Consider the following 10,419-nt stretch of genomic DNA (forward strand, 5'->3'; position numbering starts at 1 on the left):
GGGATGGCACTTTACCCCAGAGACCACGACTCTTAGCCTAGCTATAAAGGAATGCACTCCATACACCCTCCACTGAGACCAACAAGTCTGGCTTTCCTATGCCTAGTAAGGGCAATTGAACAGCTGTAGAAGACATGGCTGACCACAGCACATGGTGGCTGAAGAGGCTACACCAGAGGAAGACAGGGAAAAAGTGAAATGAGTAATGGCCACAGAAGAGTCACCTATCAGCAGAGAGGAACACACTGAGCCCACTGTGCTGGCATGGGCTCCTTACAAGTTCTGTTTTTTTCTTAGGACTAAAGGAAGGTAGAGCCATGAGACTGGAATGTTCTATGCTTCTGCTGAAAACAGACTGATGTTTGGCCAATGCCAAGAAGGTAAAACATCTGTCAGACCAGCCAGTCACAAGACAGTTCCATTAAACAGACAAAACTGAGAAAAAAAGTAATTTATCAAAAAAATCCTATATTTTCAGAAAAAAAATCAAATGCTGTCAACAGTTTTCCTTCAAGGGAACTTAATCCAGCAAAGCTTAACTGTAAGCAGTCAGCCAGTCCTCTGAAGCCCACAACAGGAACACTCTCTAAGGGCTGCAAGAAAGTACTGAAGCTTTTCATGCCCAGGCTGCTGTTTTTCTCCACTCGGGAGCTCATTCAGCCAGTAGACTTGCAGCATGTGGAAGGAGCACAAGGCTTTGGAAGACTGGCAGTATATAACCCATGTCAACTAAGACTACTTCAGCATTGATTATGGTGATCACTTCTTTTTAAGGAAGACTTGGATGAAGAGAACCTGCCATTCTTGTTAAGTATGACTAACAGAATATCTTTCATTAAGAAAAGCAAGTCATACCTCTCAACTGTACAGATTTTTGCAGAAGGTCCCGATTACTGCCTCATAGTTTACACTCTTTTTGATCAAATTATGGTTTCTGGCAAATTAGTGGCAAATCATTAAAGAGAGAAGTTAGAAAATAATGGACATTTCAGTTTTATATTTCATACCTTTCAGAAAATTCATGCTAATGCACAACCTGTTGTTCTATCAACTTTCCAAGTTTGTAAGAGCAATATTTAAACATTGTCCCTATGTTTGGGCCTTTGTCCCACCTTTATGTATGGCTTTGTCTAGATTTCTTGCTCTAAGAAGTTGAGAGGTATGGTAAGGATTCTACTAAATTATGAATTACAGGACTACCTGCTTGCTTTTAATGGACAGAAATATTTTTAGCTATAGTCTTGAAAAAGTCCACAACAATTCTGCCACTTGAATTCCACAACATCTTGCAAAGAAGTCTAAACCTCCAAACGTGTTAGGCAAAAAATAAAAAAAATTATTAAATAAAAGTGTTAATAAAGATGTATCACAACTGTGACAAACCTGGGTACATTTAAATAAAGCTATTTTTTCACAGCCTTTCTTAGTGTTGTAATAATGTTCATAAATCTGTTTGGAGGGTCCTTTCTGTTTTACCCACATAAATGAGCAAGTACAAAATGTTAAGCAAACCACTCCAAAAGTCATACAATCAAAGCCTTGTGGTAGTCTCAAGTTATAACTCGCAATAAATAAACTACCACCTTCACAAATATATCGGCATTGATTACAGTTGCCACATCTTTTCATCCCAAACGTGAAGCCCAAAATGGCAGTACCTGACTGGGACATCTTACTTTCCAACTTATTCTTAAAATTACATCTCCTTTTAAACTCAAAAGTCATATTTTCACACAGAATTTCATTCAAGTTTTTGTCAGACTTGAAAATACACCAGTTCTTCTTCACAATACCCCTGATCGTGCCAGCATAAGGTTGAAGTTTAACACCAAAGCTTTGTCAAACTCGTTGGGGACCCCAGTGGCTTGAGTGTTTTGGGCCAAATTTCTCTCTGACCCTTTCCCAAGTATGGTAGTATACCTACTGTGTTGCCCACCCAGAGACCTGGGAATTAATGTTGTTAATTAAATCTAAAGAGTAACATCTGGCTCTAGACATCTTTACTAGTTTGTCACATGCAAATATATTTTATCTTCAGAAATCATTGTAACCAGTCAGACAAACTGACCTTTCACTGGACTTTTCTTCTGTACAGGAGAGTGATAAGTGTCAAAGTGAAAGTACAAATAGGAAAAAGTATAATAAATAATTAGAAATAAAAACACCACCTCTTTTAGAAAAAGTTACATCCAGGAAGTTAACACAATCACCAGAGTAATGAAACATACACTTTAAAAAAAACATCTAATACTGTTGATGCAATTTAAAACACATGTACAGACTCCACAGTGATCTCCCACAGAATACAGAAGCCATAAGTTTATCTTAAATAAAGTTTCAGATAGGGAGCAAATTTGGAATTAATAATAAAAGTTTCATTCCCAACTTAACATGACTAATTTGGCATAAATAGGGTCTCACACATAGCAACCTTCTTGTTAAAAAAACAAACTCCCCTTCAAAAATGGAAGCTGTTCGTTAGCACCATCTACATAGAGTTCATGGTAATGTGGACATTTTTTATGGTCAAAAGCTACCTCAGAAAATAAGCCCAAACCTTAACTATCGAGGATTGAGGTGAATAAATCCATCCAAATCTACAGCGACAAAAACTGTATTGTCACTGTGTAGGTCATTATGATTATTACCACAAGACTCCCATAAATCTCTCATTAAATGTGGGAACATACTTAGGTAGGGCTTCAATTTTTTGTCAATAAATGAAGCAAGTGGGTAAGTTTTCAAATCTTGGGCTGCAACAGCCAGTCTCATTCGGGGATCTGCAATATCTTTATGAACCTATTCCAAAAACAGTAGGGATGAATGGTTTGTTACAATGAACATACTTAAATTCAGTATATGTTAACAAATCCTGTAAAAGGAGGTCCTATAAAAACAAATCTATATTTTATATGCTACACCAATTTCATTCTTTGAGAATGAAATATAATTATCTATAAAGTAAAGAATTCCAAACATCTTACTAACATAATCAAACAAGTTCATTAATACAATTCACCCCTTTAATCGGGTTTCATTATACATAATTTATCAATAATCAAATTATTCCATGAACATTTCTTCTCTAAAGTTAAATTTTTGAATGGACACCCCTTCTTTTTCTTGTTTTAAAAAATGTACTTCCTCTTCACACTTACGTTCAAAAAAACGAGTAAGTGGATGCTGGGTGGAGATTGTAAATACTTTTCCTTTTAACAGCAGAAGAGTTGAAGGATCCATTACTACTGCGGCATAACACCACCAAGTTCAATTTTATAACAAAGATCTTGAAAAGTGAGACACGTAACCTCAGAGCAACAATAAACTACAGAGTGTAAGGAAAGCTGTGCTAATCTATAAGCATAATCAAAGGTTTTAAGGTATTTAATTTTTTTTGTTTAAAATCACTGAGACCTTTCCAGTTGAGCAGTATGCTTGAATATTTGTACATGCCAAAGGGGAAATTACATTCGATGATTGTTTTTTAAGAGGAACAGTACAGTGGTAAGATGACTTCTTTGAATTTTGAAGCAACTCCCTTGGAATGAATTAGGACAGATAAAAAGTTTTCTTGACTATGGCAGAAATCTGATGTTGCAGTGACGCTGCTGTCCACATAAGTACCCCAAGATCTCTTACGACTCTGTCTGCCTGAGGAGGCATATAATGTATGAGGTGGAGGGCAGCTTTTTTTGCAAAATGCTGCTGCATTTTTTCATTTAACTTCAGACTACTTTCAGTGCAGCAAGTATGTGCATATTCCAGCTGTTGTTTTACCAATTTAGCATTAGTGGATGAGCAGCTAGCAGTGCCCAACTTGCTGTTTATTAGCTTGGCTGTCTGCAAAAAAAATACCAAACAGAAATGGGCCCAGTAATGATATCTGTAGTACCCTAACAGTTACAATTTTACACTAAGAGAAGGTACCAGCAAGGTAAAACAAATAAGTTTTACAGACTACCCCTAAATTACATACATTTTGTTGAATAACTCTGACAAGACTTTAACTACTCCTTTGATGTTGATTACATAAAGCTAGCATCCTCAATGATGCTGGTACTATTTTCATAATAACCTTGACAGTTATGTGATGACTTAATGAGAAAGCAATTTTGTGTGCCTGCATTTTTTTTTCTTTTTTAACCATTTTCCTTCTCATTTGCTTATAAAACATTTGATTGTTTTAGCTATGAAACCTTGGTCATACTGCTATATTCCACACTTCATTGTTACATTGGAGGTTTTCTCTCCAATACCCCTCTCAATATGACATTTGTCTAGTAAGGACAGCTTGGTTAATAACACAGACTATAGTGTGACAGTGTGTGTGTGGTGTGTGTGTGTGGGTGTGTGTGCGTGTGTGGGTGTGTGTGTGTGTGTGTGTGTGTGTGTGTGTGTGTGTGTGTGTGTGTGTGTGTGTGTGTGTATCTCTAGATATATGCATCTCTATATGTTTATTTATATGTATATATCATAGACAGAGAGAGAGAAAAAAATGCATTTGACTTTTCAAACAATTCCTTGATAGAATCTGACTAAGTAAATGGTAACTTAAATATCAATTCAGTGATAATAGTTAAACTCAAACTAAAGACCTGACTAACAAACAACAGCACAGAGAGTAAACAAAAACACAAATATATCATTCTAAAAGGTGTTTTGAATAGAAAGTTGCCACCACAACCCCTAATGGGTGGGGGTGGAGGGGGGACTGGGACTGTGTACTCACAGCCACACAGCCTAATTAATTACAAGATCTCACTACTCTAGGTTTAGTATATAAAGACATACGGGTATAATGATATATCTCCATATCAAAGAAAAGCAAGAGGAGCATTCCGTTCAGAACAAAATGTGTTATACTTAAAACCTTCAGTAGTATAGTTTGCTTTCAGATTCATTGTACTCATGAGCTATTCAAAAAGTGCATCAAAAGTATAGTTTGTTTTTAGTTCATAGGATCATAGGAGGTTACTAGGCCAACAGACCCAGGGCCCTTATAAGCCTAACCAAGTTCAACCTGTGTTCCTAAGGGTGTCTGTTTGAACCAGACACGAAAATTAGCACCTACTGCCCCTGTCCAAGAGAGACACAGGTGGAATCCCCAGGGTGAATTTCCAATTATCAATCCAACTGTCCAAATTATGCTCAAATAGAACTTGTTCCAAAGGTAGGGCAACCTCTGTGAGACAAATCTGTCTCTCCAGCAAGTTCTATTGATGTCACATACCAGGTTAAGTTCCTTTGAGCAAGTGATCCATGTGCCATTTGACTTGCGAATGTGCAGCATTTCCATTAAAGCCTGGGTCACAGACTGCTCTATGTGCAAGGCACAGGTCACCTCTGAGCAGTCTGTATGACACACAGTAAAGTGACAATGATTTCAGTCTGTTTGCATAAGACAGATCAGATCTCGAAGACCCTGAATATTCTTCGGAAGGTACTTTTGTGGTCTCTCCAATTGCTGCAGGTGTTTGGAATGGAACATACCAAATGGAGTGCTGTACTCTATTAATGGCCTGATGAGGGAAGAGTAAAGGGGGTTATAACCTCTTTTTTTCTGGAGGCAATGCTTTTACTTATGAGATTAGCAATATAAAATGGCCTTTTTACCACTGCAGAGACACGGTGATCGAAGTTAAGGTATCTGTCGACCTGTATGCCCAGATCTCTCACCACTGACTGTATGTTTAGGGTATTGCTATTGATGTGGTAGTCTGCAGGAACATAACCCTTGCTGAAGGGGATGATAATGCTTTTTTTTTGCATTAAGTTTAAGACCATGACTTTGGCACCAGTCATTAGTCTGTTTAAGACATTCTTGAAGAATGCTGACATCGCTAGGGGTTTCAATGATTGCTCCCAGTTTGCAGTCCTCAGCAAACTTTGTCAGCCAAAGTCCTTTAGTTTTAGCCTGTATTTCAGAGAAGTAGATTCCAAACATTAGGGGTCCCAGACCTGATCCTTGTGGAACACCACTGGTTACGGGTCTGCTGGAGGAGTTGGGGTCCCTCTGTTGACCGTATGAGTTCTACCAGTGAGCCAGTTTGCAACCCACCTGACAATATATGGGTTGATACCCAGCTGGGTGAGTTTATCATTGATGCCTGAGTAGGGGATTGTGTCAAAGGCCTTACCTAAGTCTAGGTAGGCCGTATTCACAGATTTGCCCTTGTCTAGGGCTTTGGTGAGTGTCTCAAGGAAGTCCACCAAGTTTAACAGGCATGACCTCCCCTTGACAAAGCCAAATTGGGTGGGGTTGAGTGTTTGGAGATTTCTTATATCTTTGTTACTAAGGTCCGTGATGATTCATTCAATGGTCTTGCATATAAGGGAGGTTAGGCTAATGGTTCTATAGTTTCCGGGGTCTGTGGATGCACTCCCTTTGTGCAAAGGGATGATGGCAGCTGCTTTTCATTCTGCTGGGAAGAAACCAATGCTTAGGCTGTGACTGAAAAGAGTGCCCGATGGTGATGCTAATTCCTGTTTTAACCCATGCAGAACACAGCCTGGGATTTTGCCTGGTCCCAGAGAGGCTGTATGTTTGGCCTTAGAGTGGGTGTTTAAGAGATGCTCCTCTAAGATACTAGGTGTGAGACAGGTGTTAGAGATGCTTTGGGGGTATATGTGGCAGGGACAGGGGAGTGAAGTTTTCACTGAACCTGTCACCAGCAGGTTTGCTATATCCACAGGTTCTGTACATGTAGTACCATTAACTACAAGTTCAGCGTAAATCACGTCTTTAACTTTGAGGTTACGGATGTAACTAAAGAACACTTTGTGGTTATCTTTGGTTAGGGAAGCTAATTTGGATTCTTAGTTAGCTTTGGAGAACTTCACTAGGAGTCTTATTTGCTTGTTTAAGTTGAGGAGGGAGTGTTGCCAGTTTTGAGACCACCCCTTCTTATTCAGACAGCAATTTCTTTCTCCTATTACTGTATAGCCTATTAACAGCAGTTGTCTACCAGGCAGGTTTGTTTTTCCTTGAAGATCTTGCTTTGGTTCTATCAGGTACAGCAGAGTCAATACAACTGTACAGGTGATCGTACAAAGCACTGGTGTATAACTCAGCATAGGTGCTTGTTCCATCAGTGGGGGAGGGCTATGAAACTATCTATGCTGTCATGTGAGAGGTTGCAATTGGTCTTGGAGAAGTTTTTTAGCCTTGTTACAGTACTAGCACATGCAATTCAGTAGGTGCATTCTTATATCTTTCACTTTATATTTTCTGTAAAAAATCTATGACATATAACTTGATTATGCTGTGTTTTTTTAAAACATTACATAATTATACATGTAAAATGAATCATGAATGCAAGGGATCATATTATTACCTGTCCCAAGGACTGCATTTCAACAGCATTCTACTGAATTGACTACCAACTCATATTAATTCAATCCCATGTGAACAGGAAGCTGGTTTTAGAGCTGTTAAGTTATACAGTGAGAGGATTGTAACATTATATGACCTTATTGAACAAACTGCAACCTACCAAGCCTCACTAGACGCAAATGAAAGTTTTTACTTGTGCACATAGAGAATTGTGTTAAAACTATCTTGTGGTCCTCGTGAATGCATAAATATCATCAACTGTTAATAACAGAACTTCCAATACGATTAGAGATCCAGTACAACCATTACAGGCACTTTTTTCACTGGCAATATTGCGTGTCATCATACTTCTTTGTTTTATCATCATGTGAGCTTGTTTGTCTTTTCGGCTTTTCCCGGTTAGGGGTCGCCACAGCGGAACTCCTGTCCGCTGATTGGCAGTTGGGGTTGCCACCTTTTCAAATGCCCAAAGTGGGACATTTTTTGTAGAAATGTGTGATTTTCCTGGACAAAACATACCCACGGCCTGTACAAAGGACATAACTTCACTTTTTTGCCAAAATAAAAGCTTAATTTTGTAGCATTTGAGTTGCTTATGCTATTTCACGTAATACTTGTGTCCCAGATACAAAATAACTTTTATGCAACTATTAAGGAAAATTAAGAAATATACTTTTTCTTAAAAATCTCAGGACATTTGCCATTTTTTTAAGTTTTAATGCCGGACACAACTGCCCATGGACAGGTGGTAACCCAATGGCAGTCGAATTTTATGCTGCCGAGTTGCCAGCCTGACGCCCAACCTTCAGGGAAGGCACACCCATTCACGCATGTCTTTCGGAGGCCACGCGACCGAGGACATGCAGAGTTGCAGACTCCGCACAGAAGGCATTCCAGCCGACAATCGAACAGGAGAACCTCTTGCTAAATTACACCTTAGCTGCGATGCTAGCAGTGTGAAAACAACATCAACAGCAGGCATGGAACTGCATTTTCATGTCAATAATGACCAAAAACAGTGAAAGACATGGGCAACTTCCCTTATCAGAGGAAACGTATATCGAGAGAAGGCAACACAGAATTAGGGCAGAGTCACCCCTTTCCTCGACATAACTGCAGTGGTGGTGATGCGGTAGCATTGTCCTGTTCGATTCTCAGCTAAAGCGTCTTCTGTGTGGAGACACGCATGAATGGGCGTACCTTCGTTGAAGGTTGTACGTCAGGGACGGCAACTCGGTACGTAAAAATCTACTGCCAATCATTAGCGGACCGGAGTTCCACTGTGGCGACCCCTAACCGGGAAAAGCCAAAAGATACAACAACAACATCATCTCATTCAAGCCCATAGTGCCCTATTGTATAGTTCTAGTTAAAGTGATTTGCTGACATTTAGCACCTACTTTATGAAATTGCCTACCTTTCTTCGTGTTTCCTGCAGAAGTTCTATAGCCAAAAATATAGAATTTTAACTGTGTTTGTAATGGCAGAAACTCCACCTTTCAGAATTGTTTTCTGTAAGTGCCCTTTGACCCATGACATTACGTTAAGTCTTTCTTGTCATAGTAGCCGTGCGTGGGAATCTGTTAGATTCCGAGGGGTCAGACACCGTTATCACTGGTGGTAGTAAGATGGCAGTGCATTCTATGCTTGTGGATTATTCCAATTGTAATACTTAATGTTGATACGCAATACAACAGCTGTGAAAGAACTGAATAAAGTAATGCGGATGCTGGCAATATCGCTGGCGAAAGACCACCTCCATACAAAAGTATGCGTGGAGTTTGAAACTAGGAATGGTCTGTTCATATAATATACTTTTCAACTGTCCAGATTTTTGCCAATATGTCTATTCGTAAAATGTGTGGTTTTATGTCAAATCATTAGGATGATCTGAGGACTGAAGTCATTAAATAATAAAATGCTTTTCAGTTTCAGACTTCATAACCTTCAGAAAGTGTATGTTAACATTAATCCTGTTACTTTAGCAACTTTCCAAGTTTGTAAGAATGATATTTAAAATCTGTCCCACTTTTTGGGCTTTTGTTCCTCTGTTTTGTCAGGCATTGTCCATATTTCTTGCACTAAGAGTCTGAGAGGTATTCGGTATGTCTTGTACTGTTATGGAGCAGCTGTAAGGATAAGTGCTTACATTAGAATTGTTGCGGTTGTCATTTACATTTTCTTCTGCTGACTTGTTAATAATGAGCACGTGTTTCCCAAATTGTACGCATGCAAAGAATGAGAGAGAATTCTTGGGAACATCTTGAGTTTCCTGGATAATAGTAGCCATTAAAACTGGAAACTATTGCTTTTTTGCAATTCTAAAACATTTGATTTCTATACTTTAATTTGCTTATGTTGCTTCTTTCCAAATTTTATGTTCTTTGCTATTCATTACATAAATGTTAAGTGCCATACAACATTTTTTACATAACATATCCTGACATTTTTTATTTTATTAGTTTGCGCTTCCTAACTGCTTGATTTCAGAGACTTGTATCTAAGTACTGCACTTATTTCACATATTGGTCATTACTGGCATGACTTGTAGTTACTGTAGTTAATGGAGTGATTGCTGTGTTGTGCAGTGTATTCACTTTACATTGTTGTTGACTGCAAGCTGATTTTATTTCTAAATGATGGGATACTGCTGATAGAAATAAATGTGTTATAAGTAAAGGCTTTGTTTGCTCCAGGCAATGAAGTATGCAATATAATGGCACAGCTTCCTAATAGGGCTGTTACTAGCGGTGTTTTGCAGGGCTCTGTAATGGGTCTTCTCCTGACTGGAATACACTTCTCGGAAGTCAAGGCCAGCACAAAGAACTTTTGGCTGACCAAGTTTGCTTATGACTGCAAGTTGGGGGCAATCACCAAATCTCCCAAAAAATGTAGAGATCCTCAAGGACTGTCTGACACAGACAAATGACTTGTGCCAGAACTGTAGCCTAAAACTCAATGCAAAAAATGCATAATTAGATCCTTTAGGAGGATGACCACCCCCCTGCAAATTGCAACCTTGATAACACTCCCCTAACAGTAGATCCAGTGGTAAGGGACTTGGGAATGGAGGTTGCCAGTAACCT

General features: G+C 38.9%; 1 protein-coding gene across 2 annotated transcripts in view; it reads right to left on the reverse strand.

Moving 5' to 3' along the window:
• LOC122797711 (cytochrome P450 2D15-like) overlaps positions 1–8,869 on the reverse strand; it is a 955,177-nt gene extending 946,308 nt beyond the window's left edge. Inside the window, exon 1 of one of the 2 annotated variants that reach the window (XM_044066247.1) lies at positions 8,751–8,869. The gene's annotated coding sequence lies outside the window, so the exon portion shown is untranslated. The remainder of the gene's footprint in view (positions 1–8,750) is intronic. The other variant, XM_044066252.1, reaches the window with a different exon arrangement.
• Positions 8,870–10,419: the final 1,550 nt, after the last annotated feature.

Source organism: Protopterus annectens, chromosome 1.part0, assembly GCF_019279795.1.
Source record: "Protopterus annectens isolate FY-2018-M chromosome 1.part0, PAN1.0, whole genome shotgun sequence".
In the NCBI taxonomy this organism is placed as follows: domain Eukaryota; kingdom Metazoa; phylum Chordata; order Ceratodontiformes; family Protopteridae; genus Protopterus; species Protopterus annectens.